We start from the raw sequence: 5,921 nt of genomic DNA, 5'->3' as shown, positions 1-5,921 counted from the left end.
TTAGTAATTGATTGATCAGACTACTCCTCATATGTAGACAAAATTTACAAAAGACAACAAATAGAGTTCCAACCACCATTGGTAAAAATTACCACATCATTCGTATACATAAGGTGAGATATCAAACAAGTGCCTCGAGGTTGAGAAAATTGGCCAAGCCTCTTCTCATCCACATTTTGTTTAATAAGTGTAGATAAGACTTCATGTAGACTAATAAACAAGTAAGGGGACAAAGGGTCCCCGTGTCTCAACCTGTGACCACATTTGAAAAAACCTTTAGTAGTTCTATTCATCATGATAGAGAACCAGGGAGTAGAAATACATTCATTGATTAACTCATAGACTTGAGGAGAGAAACCAAAAGAGTGAAGAACTTTCAAAAGGAAGGCCTAAATAATGCGGTCATATGCCTTCGACATATCCAATTTAAGCACCACATTCCCCCTATGAACCTTCTTGTGAATAGAATGAACAATTTCCTGAGTAAGACTGATGTTCTCAAAGATACTTTTGCCAGTTATGAATGCGCCTCATTCCAGAGATATCATTTTAGAGAGAAGAGGAGTCAAACGATTCACTATCACCTTCGAGCAGATTTTATAAAACATTGTACAAAGACTTATGTGTCTAAATTTATCAAACCCTGTAGGAATATCAATCTTTGGGATTAAAACCACATAAGAAGAGGTATAAAATCCAGACAACTTACCTCCTCAAAAAAATTCCGAGATTGTAGCCATAACATTAGGTTGAATAATATCTCAACATCTCTTAAAGAATCCTGATCCAAAACCATCTTGGCCCAGTGCACTATTAGAAGGGATAGAGACCAAAGCTTGGTGAACTTCTTTAATAGAAGGAACAACCTATATAGCGTCACTATTGGCCATAGATATAATCGGCAAATTGAGATTTGTTAAATCCAACAGCCTACTAGAAGACTCTTCTTGCAAAAATTCTAAGAAATACTTAACAGCAGCTACATGAATTTCCTCCAGGGAACTCAAATAGTTACTATCTTGGAGTCTCATATTCAAAACTCATTTCTTCCTTTTATATGATAAATAGGCATGGAAAAATTTCAAATTTTGGTCTCCTTTAAGACGCCACTTAACTTTCGACATTTGAGCCATTCTAATCTCTTCATGATTCTTCCATTCAACCAACTCCATCTGCTTCTGTAGCATCTCATGTTCAATCCTAGGGTCCCATTCATTAAGCAAGGCGGACTCCAAAACATTGACCTGCTCTTCAAGATCTTAAATATGCAAACTAGTTCTACCGAAGAAGCGCGAATTCCAAACTCGTAGGGCCCCCCTCAACTTCTTAAGTTTAAGGGCCAACTTCAAAAGACTTGTACCACCTACGTCCTCCTGCCAAAGAGCAGCCACAAAAGAATGAAAACCAACATGCTCAATCCACATTTGCTGAAAATGGAATGGAGAAGGGCGATAAGAGAAATGATCAGATTGAAAATCCATTAGCATTGAAGAATGGTCTGATGTTGATCTTGATAAATAATTGTTGGTAGCATTCGGCACTTTGGTTAGGCAACTAGCATTCAAGAAAACTCTATCCAGTTTTGCCCAACTCCTTGATAAACCACTCTACCCATTACACCAAGAGAACCTCCTTCTAATAGACTTCATTTCAAAAAGACCACACTAATGAATCCAGGAATTAAAATCTTCAATAGTTGCTCTCAGACGAGGTCTCCCACCCCAATGTTCAGAATCCTCCCTTATGATATTAAAATTCCTGCAATAAGTTAGGGCTCATAGCCTAAGGCCTAGCTATTTAACTGCTCTGATAAGGCTTTCCTGTCAATCATAGTTCATTTGGAGTAAACAAAACCACAAAGGAAATTATTTAGACCATCGCCAACACGAAGTAAAATAAATTACTTACTACTTAATGCCAAATGAACTGAGGTATCATCTTGCCAAAACACCCAAATTTTCCCGACAATCCCTTCGTTAGTAATAAATTGATCCGTATGTAAGAGATGCAACAAATCCTGAGCTTTCTCAGATGATGAAAAAGGTTCCATCAAAGCAACAATTTTAGGTTTCATTTTAACAACCAACTTCTTTAGTCTCACTTTCGAGGTTTCTAGACCTCGGATTTTCCATGATAAAATTGGACCAATCATAGAGAAAGTTTATTGGGTCTTGCTAACACCCAAGACGATCTCCGAACATTTGCAAACATCTTTTACATTTAGCACCTTTTTGTTTAAATTCCTTGTCCTTATTTTCATTGGCATAATCTTTATATTTAGCAAAGATCTCAATGTCGAGTTCCGAATTAGATTCCAAAATAGAGTCTTCCAATGTAAAGGTCATGGCAGCAGACACATTGGCATCATCATCACCACTGGTTGCCAGAAGTCCCTCTCTACAACCACCTAAGTATTTTCAACCCTCTCAAACTTCTGTTCACCATCTTTAGGCAAATTCTCTTCCCCTGGCTTATCATCAACGTTGGCTTCCTCCACTGGGATATTACAGGAAACCTGCATACCATCGTTAGAAGTATCCTCCTCTTGAGTATGGATTGGTTCCACCAAATCAAAAACTTGGGGAGGCAAGTTTTTACTAGTGTTACCAATATCAGAGTCTAAAATAACTAGAGTACCTTTGCCTTTTCCAATGTCATCCAGCAGGTTTGCATATTTAACTTTCTTCATGGTTTCAGTCTCTAATCTCTTCTTCCTTTTCCAAACTTTTTCACCATTCTGCAGGGTCTTCATTTTATAGGTATGCATATTGTGCCCTTGGATCTTGCACTGAGAATAGAAAGCCGATAAGGTCTCATAGATCTCTTCCTGTTTGCGACCACTCCACGGCAACCCGATCCAAAATAAAGAATTGGCTGCTTCGCTGCATCCATCTCTAGACACATATGTGCACCATTTGTATGAGTTACACAAACCATTGGGTTGTCTCTATGAATATAACAGCCTATCGAAGCAGTAAAGATTTTTAAAAAGGATTCTTGATAGAAGTTGGGCAGAAGCCCTGGCAGCACAATCCAAATAGGGACCAAAGAGGGTTCTTCATCTTCATTGAAATTAGGTTTCCAATGAAACACACGGCATTGGACACCATTCACCTCACAGACTTCACGCGAAAGGGCTTTCTAAAATTCTTATTCATTTGACATGCAGACAAACACAATTTTAGGATGCATCATTATTGAAACAACTGGTAAGCATGATAGACCCCAACAATTGTGAATGTAAGACCTTATAGCATCCAGAGAAGGCCTTCTCTATAGGAACTTTAGAACAATAGAGAAATAAAAAGGTTCAGCAGATCAACCAATCTCCTCCTTAGAAAATTGAAAAAACACTATTCACCATCTACATACTTAAGCCCACAATGAGACACATGCATCTCTAGAATTGGTTGAGGCATCACTGATATGAGATCAACGTAAGGATGTCAACCTGCCTCTACGTTAGTCGCCATGTAGCCTTAGCAGAGCCAAAAAATTCAAAAAAGGCAAGTCGCTCAATTCAAAAAAAAAATCAAGAATATATATAAAAATACATATATATATATATATATAGCTTATTCAAAAGATAAAAATACATCAGATAATCATTTGTTGCATGAGTAGGCCAAATATACGTAGCTGGGCAATTAACTTTTACATAATAACAAATAAAAATGAATGCACAACTATAGTCTAATGAGAAATGTTTTAGCCTTAAAGAGATCTTACAAAATAAACCTGGAGGGTCCAATATTGGCCTAACCCCAAATGCGGATGTTGATAATGGGTACAAGCCAAGTTGTGGGCTAAGGCCTATGAAGCCCTAATACTCGTCTGGTTAGTAGGATTGATAAGCACACCTATTTAACCATGAAGATAATCAAGTCACAGTGTTGATCCTATACGACCCTACACCTATATTTATATGGGCATTAGGTAACTTTGGGAACACATATGATCATATATTTGAGTTATTATACACCACTCTCTATTGACATTGACATCGAAGTGGTTGCAGGAGTCCAGTGTCGACTTTGTTTGACTTGCAGGTTAATGATCACAATTAGTCCTAAAGGGAAGAATATCTCAACCTTTTGGAAGAAGAAAGGGAGGTGACTAAGCTCAAAATGCTACATGAGAAAAGAAAAGCTAAGTAATACTTCAACAAGAGAGTAAAGCCCAAAACCTTCAAGATAGGGGACCTGGTCCTAAAGGATAATAGAATCACCATTAAAAAAGAAGGCAAGTTGGGGCCTTTTAGAAAGGACCATACGTAGTAATGGCCAATCACCAGCGAGGGTCCTACCAACTAAAGGATAGCCAAGGCAAAGAATTGTACCATCCCTGGAATGCAGAGCACTTGAAGAAATTCTACTCGGGATAACACTTTACTCTCTACTCTTACATCCCTTATTTTTGTATTTTTATGTTTGTTGATCATTTGTTGGAACTCTGTCATTATTTTATTCTATTATGAATAAAGTGCTATTTTTAACCCTTAAATACTAATGACGAGCCTAAACAAGTTGCGGTTCTATGAAAAAAGGGTACGGAGGTCATCAAACCATACCATCCTTAAACACCAATGATGAGATTAAACGAGTTGTGGTGCCATGAAAAAATGGCACAGAGGTCATCATACCACACCACCCTTAAACACCAATGACGAACCTAAACGACTCATGGTGCCATGAAAAAATGGCGCAAAGGTCAACAAACCACACTACTCTTAAACACCAATGTCGAACCTAAACAACTCATGATGCCATGAAAAAAGGATGCGGAGGTCATCAGATCATGCCACCCTTAAACACCAATGACAAGCCTAAGTGACTCACGGTGTCATGAAAAAAGGGTACAGAGGTCAACCGACCATGCCATTCTTAAACACGAATGTCGAACCTAAATAACTTGCGGTGCCATGAAAAAGGACGTAGAAGTCAACAAATCACACCACCCACAGGCACTAACAATTCAGGTTCGTGGTGTTATATAAAGGGTGCGGTGGTTGGTAGACCACCGCCAATTTCAAGAATCGCTGCATATAGTATTAACGCAAAGGCCAACTGAAAACAAAGGGGAGCAGACTGCATCACCCCGACATCCACCCAACAGCTAAAAAAAAATAACAAGAGGTAAAAATGAGGCAATTAGTCACAAGAGAAAAATTACTAACCAAGTAACAGATTAAAGCCAAATGATTATGTATAGCCAAAAAAATCATCCTTATGAGTTACAAAAAGTGCATTTACAAAGGAGATTCAGGCATTATCACCTTCAGAAGGTGAAGGCAAAGGAGGATTATCCTTAAAAGCATTGGGCATTTCCTTCTGACCAAAAGTGTCAGCAAAAAGGCGAGAAGTTGAGTCAGACTCAAATAAATTCAGATCCAAATGCGTTAAGTAGGGGTGATACCCATATATGTGGGGATGGGGTCAACCCTTCTTCGAACCATGCCCACGCATATGCGGGGGGTGGGTTTTCCACCCCCGCACCCCACGCCTAGGAGGCGGGGTGGGGGCAAAGCCAGACAACCCATCCGTCCCACCCACTACACACCTCAAGGACATTGATATTCCATTGAGTCTAAAAATTATATCTGGGTCTAAAAATATAATTTTGGACCCAAACTATTATATAATTATAATTTTTAGACCCAAATTATTATATAATTTAAATTTTTAATTAATATATATATATAACAATAATTTAAAAACTGAAAACATAATAACTATGTTATCAATTTTTAAGTTTGTTAAACTTGTTTACAAAAGGAACAAGAGTGTGTATTGCATTGGCCTCCTAGGCCAACATTACATAGGACTCCAAGGCCATATAAGAGTCTTACTTGAGCAATGTGGGACTTAATAGTTCATAAGTCTAACATATTATAATATATATTTATATATACAATTTGTAAA

The sequence above is a fragment of the Carya illinoinensis genome, chromosome 11 (genome assembly GCF_018687715.1).
Source record: "Carya illinoinensis cultivar Pawnee chromosome 11, C.illinoinensisPawnee_v1, whole genome shotgun sequence".
NCBI lineage: Eukaryota > Viridiplantae > Streptophyta > Magnoliopsida > Fagales > Juglandaceae > Carya > Carya illinoinensis.
This window is presented reverse-complemented; position numbering follows the sequence as displayed.